Source organism: Eschscholzia californica, unplaced genomic scaffold, assembly GCF_041429995.1.
Source record: "Eschscholzia californica isolate CP2 unplaced genomic scaffold, dmEscCali1.0.p SCAF_1, whole genome shotgun sequence".
Lineage (NCBI taxonomy): Eukaryota > Viridiplantae > Streptophyta > Magnoliopsida > Ranunculales > Papaveraceae > Eschscholzia > Eschscholzia californica.
The window spans coordinates 87,136,760-87,152,699 of NW_028238198.1; the positions used below are offsets into that span (position 1 = coordinate 87,136,760).

Sequence of the window (15,940 nt, forward strand, 5' to 3'; positions counted from 1 at the left end):
AATTTGATCAATTATTCTCTCAATTATTATTATTTTCGAAGATATTGTTGTGTTTGATTTTTTTTTTTTTTTATTGGCTTGGTGATGGATTAAATTTTTCGTTTTTCATTTGGAAACCATTAGGTAAACAAATTATGGAAGCGCAGAGAAACTGAACTTTGTTGTGTAGTATAGTGCTTAGTTTTAATGTTGATTGTCGGAAAAACAGCATTAGAAGTACACAATGAATAACCTACAGCAGTTTTTAGTTTACTTGGTTTTCATTGATGATATTTGTCTCGGTATGTTTTCTGCTGCTTTACGGCTGCTGGCCAGTGAATGGGATACTGATGATAATTATTTTCTTGATCAGGAGTAGGAGCTCGTTGATCGACTACTTGTTGAAGAACTACTAACTGGGTGAAAATGGCTTAAAAGGACGATGGAGTCGACCCTCAAGCTTCGATTAGCTTTTATACCCCATCTGATAAAGCTTTCATTTGTTGCTGATTCGACGAAAGACATGGCAATCAACATGAACAAAGTAGTGCAGTGGCGTCCCTAGTTGTGGAAGATGGCTCTCTATCTTGTAAGTAACTGTGAAACAACCGTCTTCTCTAATAAGATCAATTGTCTAGTAATGTATGTGTGTCTCGAACCCCAGACGTGGAAAGTGGAAAACAACTTGATCACCACTCTCTTTCTCATTTTCCTATCAGAACATAAGTGGAGTCACACAAAATGTATAATGACTGACCTAATGAAATTTTTGACATGGGAAAACATAATTGGTAGATGAAATTGAACTGTGATCAGTTAAAGAGAAATGGTTGGAATTCTTATTAAATCATTAGATGGACATAATTGGTAGATGAAACCTCAAAATGAATAACAGAACTTTTAGATAAACACAATTGATTTTTAAGTCACCACCAATGTGGTTTAGACCTCCCAGGTCTCCTATACCTCACATCATACCTATCGAAGACCCCAAAATGGTGTCTCTGGGCAGTTGGTGTCTCTGGGCTGTTAGGAAAAATAACCTAATTAACTTGTTCAGGAATATGAAGATAAACGATGCGAAAGTAAAAGTAGAGACACCAAGATTATTTAACGTGGCAAAAAACCCCTCCAAACTAGAAGGTAAAAAACCACGGGACCTAGTCCAGAAATCTTCCACTATAATTAAATAATGGGTTACACAACTCTTCAAGATGTGTAGAAACACTCTTGGACAACTCTTCACCAAATCTATGGTGGATAAACTGAACAAAGAAACAAAGAAATAAAATCTCTTACTCCTTAGGATTTGAACAAATCCTAGATTACTAAAGGTTGAAGAAGATAACCACAAACTAAATTGCTTCACAAGATTAATAATCTTCTTTTCTTCAAACCAATATTCTGCTCTTTCAATCTCTCTTGAAAGAACCACTTCAGAAATCTCTCTTTCTCTGACTTCTCTTTGTTCTGGAAGTTGTTGTGTATAATCTCTTCCCTTTCATTCCCTATTTATAATAATAAATAAGGAGGTTTACCAATAGAAATAGGAATTCCTTTTTAGGCTTGAAAAAATAGAAGTTTCTATTTTTTTCCCCAAACAAGGAATAAGGGAAATCCTATTCCAACTAGGAGTCCTTTAATTATAAGGAGGGACCCCAACAAACTCCCCCTCCCGACTTATGAAGAGGGACCTACCATCCCCAAACCTGCAACACTGCTACATAGCTCATGTTTGCCTTTGGGTAATGGTTTTGTCATCATATCTGAACCATTGTCTTCAGTATGGATTTTCTCGATCTTCAACACCTTTTCTTCAAGAACATCTTGGATCCACTGGTATCTCACATTTATATGCTTGGACTTGGAATGGAAACTAGAATTCTTACTGAGGTGGATGGCACTCTGACTGTCGCAATGAATAACATAATTATCTTGTTTCATACCAAGTTCTTCTACCAGCCTCTTCATCCATAACATCTTCTTGCAACATTCTGTAATGGCAATATATTCTGCCTCTGTAGTAGATAAAGCTACACACTTTTGTAATTTAGATTGCCATGACACTGCTCCCCCTGAAAATGTAAATAAGTAGCCTGATGTGGACCTTTTAGAGTCTACATCTCCTGCCATGTCTGCATCTGTGTAACCGACTAATACTGGCTTATCATTACCAAAACATATACGAGCTTTAGACGTACCTCTAAGATACTTCAGAATCCACTTCACTGCTAACCAATGCTCTTTGCCTGGATTAGCAAGAAATCTGCTTACTACTCCAACTGCAAATGCAATGTCCGGTCTTGTACACACCATTGCATACATCAAGCTTCCTACAGCTGAAGCATAAGGAATTTTCTCCATTTCTTCTTTCTCACTTCTAGTTGATGGGCACTGATCACGAGTCAACTTGAAGTGACTAGCTAATGAACAACTCACTGGTTTTGTCTTGTCCATATTGAACCTTTCTAGAACCTTCTCAATGTATCTTTCTTGGATAGCCAAAGTTTTCCAGCTTTCCTATCACGAGAGATATGCATGCCAAGAATTTGTTTTGCTGGACCCAAGTCTTTCATATCGAAATACTTGTTTAGTTCCTTCTTTAACCTGCTAATTTTATTAGCATCCTAACCAACAATCAACATATCATCAACATAAAGTAGAAGTATAATCAAATCTCCATCAAGAAATTTATGAACGAAAACACAATGATCTGAAGCCGTCCTGTGATACCCTTGATCCTTCATGAATGATTCAAACTTTTTGTACCACTGTCTTGGTGCTTGTTTCAGCCCATATAAACTCTTCTCTAACTTACAAACCAAGTGTTCCTTACCTTTAACTTCAAACCCTGTTGGTTGTTCCATATACACATCTTCCTCCAAGTCACCATGAAGGAAAGCGGTCTTGACATCTAGTTGTTCAATTTCTAGGTTCATACTTGCAGCCAATCCCAATACTAACCGTATAGAGGACATCTTCACCACCGGAGAGAAAATCTCATCAAAATCAATACCCTTCTTCTGCCCAAATCCTTTCACCACTAGGCGTGCCTTATACCGTGGTTGTGAATTTCTTTCTTCAGTCTTGATTTTGAACACCCACTTATTTTTAAGAATTTTCTTATTCTTAGGTTTTTCAACCAACTTAAAAGTGTTGTTTTTATGCAACGATTCAATCTCATCTTCCATAGCTTTCAACCACTCATTCTTGTGTTCATCATCTAGGGCTTCTTCATAACACTGTGGTTCTCCACTATCTGTAACCATCACATACTCGTGTGGAGGATACTTGGTAGATGGTGCTCTATCTCTAGTCGATCTTCTCAATTCAGCTGGTGGTTCATGTTGAACTTCCATTCCTTGCTCAACATCATCACCCATAGGAACATCTTCATGAGCTTCATCTTCATGATTTTGTTCTTCACTTGCATTATCATGCATAACCTTAGAAGAGATATGTGGATCTAGATCAATGAGATCATTACTATGATTCTCATGCTTCTCAACTTTCCCGAAGTCCTCAATAGTTTGATTTTCAAGAAAGACCACATCTCTACTTCTAATAATCTTCTTATCGACTGGATCCCATAACCTGTATCCGAATTTCTCATCTGCATACCCTAAAAAGATGCATTGTTTGGCTTTATCATCAAGCTTTGCTCTTTGATCTTTAGGTATATGCACAAAAGCCCTGCAACCAAACACCCTTAAGTGTTCATAACTGACTTCTTTCCCAGCCCACACTCTCTCAGCTACATCTCCATCTAATGGTGCTGAAGGTGATAAATTGATCAGATAACATGCAGTACGCATTGCTTCACCCCAGAAACTTTTAGGCAACTTAGCTTCTGAGAGCATACATCTGATCCTCTCCACAATAGTGCGATTCATGCGTTCTGCTACACCATTTTGTTGTGGAGTTTTGGGAACTGTCTGTTCATGTCGAATACCATGGGTTTTGCAATACTCTTCGAACGACCCGATGTATTCTCCTCCATTGTCAGTGCGAATGCACTTCAATGATTTTCCTGTCTCCCGTTCTACCATGTTGTGGAAATTCTTGAAAACTGCAAGTACATGATCTTTGGTCTTTATGGCATATGCCCAAACTTTCCTGGAAGCATCATCTATAAAAGTAACAAAATACAAAGCACCACCAAGTGTTTTGACCTTTAAAGGTCCACAAACGTCAGAATAAACAAGCTCCAAAACTCTGGATTTTCTTTCAGATGCATTCCTTTGAAAGGAAACTCTATGTTGCTTTCCTACTAAACAATGAGAACAAGTGTTTAAATTTATACCTTTTACGTTCGGTAAGTCTTGTCGTTTAGCAAGGATTTGAAGTCCTTTCTCGCTCATGTGCCCGAGTCTTCTATGCCAAAGATCAGTGGAAGAATCTTTTTCAACTGCATTCAATTCTCCTTTGCACAGTTTTACTTGAGTCCTGTATAAAGTACAACACTTCTTCCCTCTTGCTATCACCATTGACCCTTTTGTGAGCTTCCACTTTCCATCACCAAAGTGACTGTGGTACCCTTCATCATCTAATACTCCTGTAGAGATTAGGTTATATCGAAGATCTGGTATATGCCTCACATTCTTAAGAATCAATGTACTTCCTGTGCTCGTCTCAATTTTCACTTCTCCAATTCCTACGATTTTTGAGAAACCTAAGTTTCCCATCCTGACTTTGCCAAGGTCACCAGTTCTGTAAGAGTTAAAGAAATCCTTACATGGAATAGCATGATACGAAGCACCTGAGTCAACCAACCATGTTGTTTCTGGTTCTGACTCAGCCATACTTAAGCAAGTGTCTCCACAACCTGAGAGTAAGATAATGTCATCACCTGAGGCAACTGCCGCAACATTATCTTGTTTTTCATCATCCTTTTTATTTTCCTTCTTTGGTTTCCTGCAATCACTCTTGTAATGACCCATTTTTCCACAACCAAAACATCTAACTTCTTTCTTTGGTTTTGATCTCCCCCTTGACTTATCACGGTTATGAGGTTTTCTACTTTTACCTCTCCCCCGTCTTTCTGTAACAAGTGCCTCTGAATGAGACTCGTCTGACGATGATTTCCTTCTTGTTTCTTCATTCAACAAACTACCTGTTACGTGATTCATACGCATTATGCCATCAGGAGCAGAATTGCTAAGAGACACCACCAATGTCTCCCAACTATCTGGTAAAGAATTTAGAAGAAGTAAGGCCTGCAACTCATCATCCAAAACTAACTTCATTGCAGAAAGCTGGTTTACTAGACTTTTCATCTCATTCAAGTGTTGAGCAATTGAGGTTCCTTCTTTATATTGTAATTTTCCTAGCTTTCTGAACAAGTAAGCCTTTTTGGCAGCTGTCTTCTGATCATACAATTCTTCTAATTTCCTCCATAGACTATAAGCGGAAGTCTCCGTCGATACATGATGAAAAACACTGGGTTCTACCCATTGTCGAATAAATCCAACAACCTTACGATCTAATACCTTCCAGTCTTCTTCATCTATCTTCATCGGTTTTGTACCGTGATTTTCAATGGGTGTAGCTAGGTCTTTGCAGTATAACAAATCTTCCATTTTTGCTTTCCACATCAAGTAGTTTTCTCCATCTAAACTAATCATGCGATTAGTATTCACTTCCATATTTCTGAACAATAAATCCAACCTTAGCTCTGATACCACTTGTTAGGAAAAATAACCTAATTAACTTGTTCAGGAATATGAAGATAAACGATGCGAAAGTAAAAGTAGAGACACCAAGATTATTTAACGTGGCAAAAAACCCCTCCAAACTAGAAGGTAAAAAACCACGGGACCTAGTCCAGAAATCTTCCACTATAATTAAATAATGGGTTACACAACTCTTCAAGATGTGTAGTAACACTCTTGGACAACTCTTCACCAAATCTATGGTGGATAAACTGAACAAAGAAACAAAGAAATAAAATCTCTTACTCCTTAGGATTTGAACAAATCCTAGATTACTAAAGGTTGAAGAAGATAACCACAAACTAAATTGCTTCACAAGATTAATAATCTTCTTTTCTTCAAACCAATATTCTGCTCTTTCAATCTCTCTTGAAAGAACCACTTCAGAAATCTCTCTTTCTCTGACTTCTCTTTGTTCTGGAAGTTGTTGTGTATAATCTCTTCCCTTTCATTCCCTATTTATAATAATAAATAAGGAGGTTTACCAATAGAAATAGGAATTCCTTTTTAGGCTTGAAAAAATAGAAGTTTCTATTTTTTCCCCAAACAAGGAATAAGGGAAATCCTATTCCAACTAGGAGTCCTTTAATTATAAGGAGGGACCCCAACACATTTTTCTAAAGGTAGTGTTTGCAAATTATATAGAGCACTGATAGTAAAATCATGTTCTTGGAGTGAGCAATTTGAGAGGTTCAGGTATCTCAATGTTTCAATTTCGCAAAAGAAAGAGGTGAACTCGTAATCGTTGAACGACTCAAGTTTAATATGCGCAAGTTCTTAATAATAAACGATGAACTTCTTGGTTAGAAATGGCGTCCATTTCACTCACCTTCACATTTAAGAACTCATTATTCTCACTAACACTTTGTGCAAACAAAAACATAAAGATTTAGCATTTCCATCTTCTTTAGCATGAACAACTAAAAGCATGTCATGTGTCTTCTCTAATAAAAAAAAATTATAGTACACTTTAAGAGAGGAAAGTAATAGTAAATAAGACGAACCTGTAGGGCTATGTAGCTTCTCGTGATATCTTTGAAAGAACCTTTTGTGTACTATCAGATTGGGGATGCAACCATTCAATATCTAAAATCTTTATCCTCTCAAGGGCTTGTAAATCAATGTCTTGTATATGTGGAAGGAAACCTTTGAAATTTGGACATTTCTTAATCACCAGATACTCAAGTCTAGGATGTAATATCTGGCGGGGCAGGAATTCAAGTTGTGGAACATCCACTATATGAAGGTGGTGCAGAGAAGTGATGTTGTTGATATTCAATACCTTGGCATTCACTTGTTCAATGGTGAGCTCTTTCACACAGGGACAAATAGTTGGCAATGTAACCAACTTTGGGCAAAACTTAATGACCAAATTAACAAGCATCGGAAAATAACAAGAAGTTGCCTCCTCCTCCTCAATCCATTCTTCTAAATTTTCCATATCAAATAAAATAAGATTTTTCAAGTGAGGAAGTTGACCAAGGCCTTGAAGTTGTTGAATTCTCTTGCAGTTTAGCAGTTCTAGCCTCAACAAATTTGGTAGAGACAATGAGATACTATTATTAGTCATCCATGATGGAAGTTTCAAACTTTTATACCCATTAATTCTCAAATTCTTTAGATTAGAATGAGGTTGAAGGCCTTCCAGTACGTCTTCATCCAAATGTTCGTGTTCGTCAACATCAATAGGTAAAGGACAATTCCAGTATAGTGTCAAAGAGGTAATTTTTTATTTTTTTTCCTTAAATTAGCTAGTTTGGCTTTCTCAATTCCACCGCCTCTTACCCTCTCCAAACAATTGATCATTAACTCACCACCAATGAGGTTTAGACCTCCCAGGTCTCCAATACCACCACCACCACCACCAGCACAATGTGATCCACTATTTTCACTCACATCATACCTAGCTAATTTTTCAAGATGACTTAGGCGATCCATTCCTGACATTGTTCCTATGGCGTCGTAGGAATATGTAAGACTTCTCAGGTTAGTCCAGTTTCCTATGTATTTGGGAGGCTGTCATTTCCCCAGATGTAATTTGGTCAATTTCGTCAATTCAGTAATACTGTCAGGCAAATCTCTTATGCTCGTGTAAGAAATATTTAGGACACGTAAACGTTTCTGTGAAGTGAATGAACTCACTTTGATTATGATAGAACCGTGAAGAATGGAGAGAGGGAGAGAGTGATCGGTCGACAGAGAGAGATGGAGGAAGAGAAGACAAACAAATGAGTAAACTCAATGATATTTCTCTATGTATATTTAGGGTTACAATTGATACTATATATAGGTTATTAAAGATAAGTACAACTAGAGATACAAAAGATATTTATCAAATCTAAGTTAGTTAAGATCATGGAGGAGATCTTGTTTGCATTGGTTGCATGGGTCGGCCTTGATGTCGCCGGGCTGGTGCTTGTGTCGGGTACTCGGTGAGAGACCCATAATACTCCCCCTCAAGTTGGAGCGGAAATAGAAGGAACGCCCAACTTGCCAATAATCTTCGAAAACGCATCAGCTCCTAAAGGTTTGGTGAATATATCTGCAAGTTGATCCGTTGTCGGTGTAAACTTAGTTGCAATGAGGTTTGTTTTAAGCTTTTCCCGTACCAGGTGACAATCTATTTCAATGTGTTTCGTTCGTTCGTGAAATACCGGATTGTCAGCGATGTGAAGAGCTGCGCGATTGTCGCAGTGTACCGTCATAGGGGAAGGATGATCAACTTCGAGGTCTGTAAGGAGATATTTGAGCCATTGTAACTCACAAGTAAGTGTTGCCAATGCTCGATATTCTGCTTCTGCGGAGGAGCGTTCTATAGTGTGTTGTTTCTTTGATTTCCACGATAATGGACTCGATCCAAGCATCGTGAAATATCCTGTCGTTGATCGACGGGAGGAAGGACAACCAGCCCAATCTGAATCACAATAGCCAGAAATGTGGAGAGAAATGGTTGCAGAGAGAAAAATACCGTGATCTAAGGTTCCTTTAATGTAACGTAGGATACGGTTAGCAGCTTCTAAATGAGCAGTGGTTGGTTGCTGCATAAATTGACTTAAGTTATTGACCGCAAACGAGATATCAGGTCGTGTAACTGTAAGATAAATTAAGCGACCCATCAATCTTCTATATGGAGTCGGATCCGGAATATTGATTCCGTCCGTTGATGTGAGACGGAGTTTCTGTTCCATGGGAAATGGTGAAGGCCGGGCTGCAGTGAGTCCCGAATCCTGGAGAATATCAAGCGCATATTTTCTTTGACAAAGAAAAATGCCTGAAGAAGAGCGGGAAACCTCTATTCCTAAAAAATACTTAAGGAAACCAAGATTTTTAAGGGAAAACGTATCCCCAAGAAAAGATTTGAGCTTGGAAATGGCCGATTCATTATTTCCTGTGATTATAATGTCGTCCACATAGACTAGTACATGAATAATAATATCGGCTTTGAAGTAAGAAAAAAGGGAATAGTCTGATAAAGATTGTTTGAATCCTTTTTGTACGAGAACTGAAGAAAATTTCGAGAACCATTGTCTAGATGCTTGTTTGAGGCCGTATATTGATTTATGAAGGCGACAAACACGTGTCTCCCCCTTGTTGGAATAACCTGGAGGTAATTTCATGTATACTTCCTCATTTAAGTCACCTTGAAGAAAGGCGTTATTTACGTCTAATTGATGAGGAGACCAATTTTTGATGGCTGCAATCGAGAGAAGGACACGAACAGTTACCAATTTAGCGACCGGGGCAAACGTGTCATGATAATCCAGCCCTTCTATTTGTGTATAGCCTTTGGCGACTAGCCGGGCTTTGTAACGTTCGATCGAGCCATCGGGTTTATATTTTATTTTATAAACCCATTTACAACCTATGGGACGTTTGTTCATAGGAAGAGGAACAAGTGACTATGTGTTGTTTGATTCCAAAGCCTGAATTTCTTTGGTCATGGCCTCTTTCCAATGTGGAAATTTCATGGCCTGAGAAAATGATGAAGGTTCATTTTCCGAAAGGATTGAAGCAAGAAAGATTTTGTGGTCCGAAGATAAGAATTTATCGGAAAGAGAATGTGATAATGGATAAGGAATATCGGAGTTTGAATCAGAAAATGGGAAACTCGGAGTGGCACATATGTAATCGTCCAAGTGGGAAGGTGGACGCCGAATTCTAGAGGGACGAGTTGGGACTAGTCCCTCGGTGACTGGGATTGAGTCAGGATTGACCAATGAGTGGTCAGAAATTGAAATCGCAGACGAGTTGTTGATCGGTTTGGAAGCATGAAGTGGAGAATTGGCAGAGGTGCCTATAGAATCAGATGGAAGTGAAGGGGAGACCGGGCTTGCGGTGCCTGTAGAAGATCCTCTTGAGTCAGCTATGGTGGCTGAGGGCACAATAGGTGATGAAGGCCATGAGGTTTCGTCAGGTACTATCGGCACACCAGTAGGTGAGCGTGCCAACGGAGTACATTCTGTGGGCACCCCAGTAGCTGGTATGGCCGAAGGGTCAACTGTTGGGAAGATGAATGTGCCATCATCTTCGATAAAGATGAAGGGACGTGGTAATGCTTGTGTGATAGAAGAATGAGATGACATGGGAAACGTGGATTCGTGAAAGACCACATCACGAGAAATGATAATTCGGCGGGAACGTAAATCAAACAATTTGAAGCCTTTTTGTCCATGTGGGTAACCTAAAAATATTGCCGGATTGGCACGAGGATCCATTTTGGTAATGGGTTTTGGTGTTCGTACAAAACACAAACAACCAAATACACGAAAGTGGGAGAAGGTAGGTGGTGAGCCAAGTAATTTCTCATGTGGAGAAAGACCATGAAGAACGGGTGTTGGTAATTTATTAATTAGGTAGATTGCCGTTAATACGCATTCACCCCAAAAGGATAATGGAAGGCTTGCTTGAAGTCGGAGGGATGGAGCAACTTCCAAAATGTGTCGGTGCTTACGCTCAACGACACCATTTTGTTGCGGAGTGTAAGTGCAACTACGTTGGTGTAATATTCCTTGAGTGGAAAACCAATTTTGTAGCTCCTTGTTCATAAATTCCGTTCCATTATCGGAACGAAATATTTGAATTTGAGGGAAAAGAGTATTACCGTTTCCCGAAGAAATAGAGTGGATTTTTTTATTGAATTGGGTCGTTACGTAATTAAAAAAATGGATGATCCAAGTTGTAGTGTCCGATTTATTATGCATTAAATATATCCACGTACATCGAGAAAAGTCATCGATTAAGGTGAGGAAATAGCGACACCCGGACGTGGAGGGAGTTGAAAATGGTCCCCACACATCCGCGTGGATAAGTTGAAAAGGGTGAGTAGATTTAGATGTGCTAATTGGGAAGGGTAATCGGGTTTGTTTAGATTGTGGACAAATTACACACGGAACTTTATTTTTATTGATAATACTAGAACGCATACAAGGAATACGAGAAATAAAATACTTATAACGAGAAACCGAAGGGTGACCTAACCTCCAATGCCATAAATCAAAAGAACTAACAAGATTATTACTAATAGAACTAGAAATTTTGTTTCTCTTCTTCTCAGATCTCTTTTGCTTTTCCGGCGGAGGGATGACCCTTCGCCGGATCCCCTTTTCGTTTTCATTGTGTGTTAGGCTTCCCTCCATTAATAGCTTCTCCTAATCAACTTCATTGAATGGTTGAGATATCAAAAATCACCCATATCTCTTTTCTTTTTTAGATCTATTTGTTTGATTTTAATGGAAGAAAAGAAAAACTATATTCGATCAGGGTGAAACTCTCTCTTCAACATTTCATCTTCTCTTCCTGCCAGATCCCAATCCCTTTCTCTACCCATCATTCATTCTTTCTCTTGGAATCCAAATCTCTCTTGGGTTTCTTTTTGTTGTTGAGAATTATCAAAATTTATTTGTCAATCGAAGAAGAAGAAGAAGAAGAAGATGTTTAGTATTATTAGATTGAGGAAGTTAAAGGAAACAGTGATTAGAACATCAAAGTTTGTAACTTTATCAGAAATTAGGTCATCATCAGATTCTTATATCAGAATCTTAAATAGATCGTTTTTTATACTCGATTTGATAGTGTTTATCGTCGGCGTGAATCTTTGATTGGATTATTACAACAAGAACGTTATAAATGGGATGGAGGTAGTGGTGGTGGTGGTAAATCTATTTATCAAGATGTGAATCTCTGCGAGACGGTTATCCTCCTAGGTCCGAATTGGGGATCATCTTTGAGAAGAACTTAGGGTTGGATTAAGAAGTCGAATTAAGAAGTGGTGGTAATTCTCGTCTGAAGAAGAACTTAGGGTTGGATTAAGCAGTGGAATTATTCTTTGTAGTGTTCTTAATAAAGTTTTTCCTGCATTGACGGCGGTTCCTTTGTGGTGGTGGTGGTTCTCCGGTGATGGCGGCGGTTCTCCGACGATGAAGACGGTTTTCCGGTGATGAAAACAGTTTTTTTACGGTGACGACGACGGTTCTCTGGTGAAGACTACTATGGTTATTTTCGTATTTGTATTAGTATTATTTTTGTCGACCTTTAGGGTCTTTTCATTCTCGACCTTTAGGGTCTTTTCATTCGCGACCTTTAGGGTCATTTTATCGAGTCGGTGTCTAGTCCCATTTCTGTCCCTTCATGAGGCACTTTAGATTCGAAAGTTCTAAGAACTTTGCTTATATAACTCTCATGAAGTTGAGGAGAGAAATAACAATATCATCCTTGTATCATTGTGATGTTTATCACTTATTAATGGATATGTTTCCCTTGGATTCAAAAAAAATAGAACTAGAAATTGAAAAGATCCTAGGTTCCGTGCGAAGCAAGTATAGTCCTTCATGACATTCACCAAGTCCAATCGTCCTTGTCCTCCGTAGGTCCTGAAAGACACAATGAGAAGATCGAAAAATTACTTCACAATTAAGTGATTTAGTAGTTTCGGAAACGGAGATGAGATTAAATTTAAAAGAGGGTATATGAAGAACATTACGAAGAAACAATGTAGGGGTGAATTTAATCGAACCTATATTGTGAACTCTCACTCGAGTACCATCGGGGAGACGAACAAAATAATTGTCGGGAGCCAATGAGTAAGACGAAAAATAAGAAAGATCGGAACAAATATTTTTAGCCGCCCCCGAGTCAATAACCCAAGTGGCGAACGAAGGAGAAGAAGTACCTGTCATGTTGACCGCCGGGTCTTGCATAGTGGAGGCGCCTGTAGACAGTGACATTTGGGTATTCCTTTGCTGGTCCAGGAGTGTCAATAGATACTTGTATTGATCAAGTGACATAGTTGTTGCTGCAGGCACCCCTGCGTCAGGAGCAATGGAAGAAACCGTGGCTGCCAATGGACCTGTTTTGTTCTTTGGTGGGTAACCATGTAACTTGTAACAAGTTTGTTGAAGGTGACCATGAAGCTTACAAAAATCACAGAATGAACGAGGTCGTTTCGGACGAGGTTTGTCAAATGAATCCACTCGGTTTCCAAACCGAGAATTGTTATGACCGACGGCTAGAGACGCCGCTTCAACATCAATGACGGAAGAGTTCACAATGTTTTGTTGAATCTCTTCTTGTTTAACAAGAGAGTGGATCTTTAAAAGTGATGGAAAAGGATCCATAAGTAATATCTGGCTTCGAATAGCCGAGAACCGGTCGTGAAGACCTTGGAGGAATTCCATGGCACGATCCTGGTTAGTTCGATCAAGGATCGATTTGCCATGACCACAAATGCAAGGATCAATAGCCATTAAAGACAATAACTCGTCTTGAAGAGACTTAAGACGAGTAAAATAGGAAGAGACATCGGAAGTTTCTTGTTTAAGCGACGAAATCGCTCTTTTAAGTTGAAACACTTTCGGAGCGTTCGTTTGATAAAACCTATCGTATAAATTTTTCCATATGTCTGAGGCAACATCATCATAAAGGACAGATTGACGGAGATCGGGATCAATGGAATTTGTGATCCAACTAACCACCAAATCATTACAACGTTCCCACGAGTGGAGGTCGTTTGGATTGGTTGGTTTTGGAATGGTTCCATTGACAAAGCCGAGCTTGTCTTTAGCTCGTAAGGCCTTTGTCATGCCTCGAGACCAAGACGGATAGTTATCTCCACTAAGTAGAGGCGTTATCATCACCGTAGTTGGTGAGTCGGAAGGATGAACATCATAAGGAGATAGAACTCGGTTTGGAGCTTGCATAGTTGTTTCAGAGGTGGTATCTTCTGGAGTTGTCATTGAAAAAAAATAAGAGAAGTGGCTCTTATACCATGTGAAGTGAATGAACTCACTTTGATTATGATAGAACCGTGAAGAATGGAGAGAGGGAGAGAGTGATCGGTCGACAGAGAGAGATGGAGGAAGAGAAGACAAACAAATGAGTAAACTCAATGATATTTCTCTATGTATATTTAGGGTTACAATTGATACTATATATAGGTTATTAAAGATAAGTACAACTAGAGATACAAAAGATATTTATCAAATCTAAGTTAGTTAAGATCATGGAGGAGATCTTGTTTGCATGGGTTGCATGGGTCGGCCTTGATGTCGCCGGGCTGGTGCTTGTGTCGGGTATGTGGGTGAGAGACCCATAATAGTTTCAAAGCTCCCAACTCTTTCAGTAGCTCACAAAGATTTCTACAATGTCTAACATTGAACACTTCCAAATCATGACAATCATTAACTGAGTCAGGTAATTTATTTATGTTAATATCATAGAGATCAAGATTTCTCAATTTTTTCAAATTTCCAATGTCACTGGGTAACCCTTGTAATTTACCACAATGCCAAAGGAACAGAAACTGCAAGTTCGATAGGTTACAAATAGACTTGTGCAATTCTTCAAACTGTGGACATGAATACAGACCAAGATGCCTTAGATTTTTTAATGCTCCTACGTCATTAGGGAGACCTTGAAGATTAACACATCTTTCTAATATAATTGTTTGTAAATTATATAAAGCACTAATATTCAGATCCTGTACTTGGACTGAGCAGTTTGAGAGGTGAAGGTATCTCAAGTGTTTCAATTTGGCAAAAGAAAGAGGTGAGCTCGTAATCGTTGAACGACTCAAGTTTAATATGCGTAAGTGCTTATTACTAAACACAAGATTAGATTCCCATAGATATCTTAGATTGAAAGTAAGAAAAGTGTGCAATTTCTTTGGAAATGTTGTTGGAATTTCTTTCTTGTGCAATTTCTTATGACATCCATTTCGCTCACCTTCACATTTAAGAACTCATTATTCTCACTAACACTTTGTGCAAGGTCATATATTAGATCATGCATCTTGTAACAAACTCCGGATGGAGGACTTTGGAATAAACCCTTCTGCTATCCATAACGGGACTAGATATGGTCTCCCAAACATGTAGGCCCTTGGAAATAAAGAACAATAAGAGGAGACGTATTAATTTTTCTTTGGAAACGGTAATAATGAACAGGTTCGTCTTATATACTACTTCCCTCTCTTACACCTACACATTTTGGTGATGGAATAAACCCTTCTTTTTCTTTGGAAACGGTATTAATTTTTTCTTGACCTTTTCGATCAACATAAAATTGAATTGCATCTCGAATAGGATCCCAACATAAACATGAAAAAATTTTCCAACATTCAAGAGGAGACGTATCCATAGACTTTTTTTTTTAGATAAAACTGCAGAGAATGGTTGAAGCTGTGACTCTTTGCAATTCAAAAATGGCTTGACTAAGACCGGAAAAGAAAATGGTTTGATCTATTTGTTTTGTGATGAACCTGCAGATAGTGAAGCTTTTACATGGGGAGAAAGAGCAAATAAAACCAAAAAACCATCATTCTCTGGAGGACTACTTAAAAGGAGGATGGAGTCGATCTTCAAGCTTCAATTAGCTTCTTTGTACTAATTCTCAAATAATATTTGGAAACAGAATTGAACTCTGATCAGTTGAAAGTGAAATTGTTGGAATTCTTATTAAATGAACAACAGAACTTTTAAATAAACAGAATTCTCAGATAAAATGGGAAACTCAATTCTGACATCGACGTCTTTGTTTTCTTCAGTTTGGTTTAATTTGTGTTATTGGATGCCTCACTTAGTTGCATATCACTGCTGCGCGGAATGAAGAAAAATAGAACAATATGACGCAACAATATTTTCAGAGCGTAAATACACGTGAAAAAGTAAGAGAGAAAAGTAGTAAATAAACGAACCTATATCCCCATATATGTTAGTTTAGGTGCTTAAACTTTCTCGAAAGAACCTTCTTTGTAC

General features: G+C 38.4%; 1 long non-coding RNA gene across 2 annotated transcripts; it reads left to right on the forward strand.

Moving 5' to 3' along the window:
* The first annotated feature begins 24 nt into the window (after window positions 1–24).
* LOC147570691 (uncharacterized) lies at window positions 25–15,687 on the forward strand. Of its 2 annotated transcripts, none has more exons than XR_015231492.1 (4): window positions 25–977; window positions 6,347–7,807; window positions 14,284–14,771; window positions 15,451–15,687. It is a non-coding gene; the product is annotated as an uncharacterized LOC147570691 (long non-coding RNA). The 2 variants fall into 2 exon arrangements; XR_015231493.1 differs by having other exon boundaries at window positions 14,284–14,732.
* The last annotated feature ends 253 nt before the right edge of the window (window positions 15,688–15,940 follow it).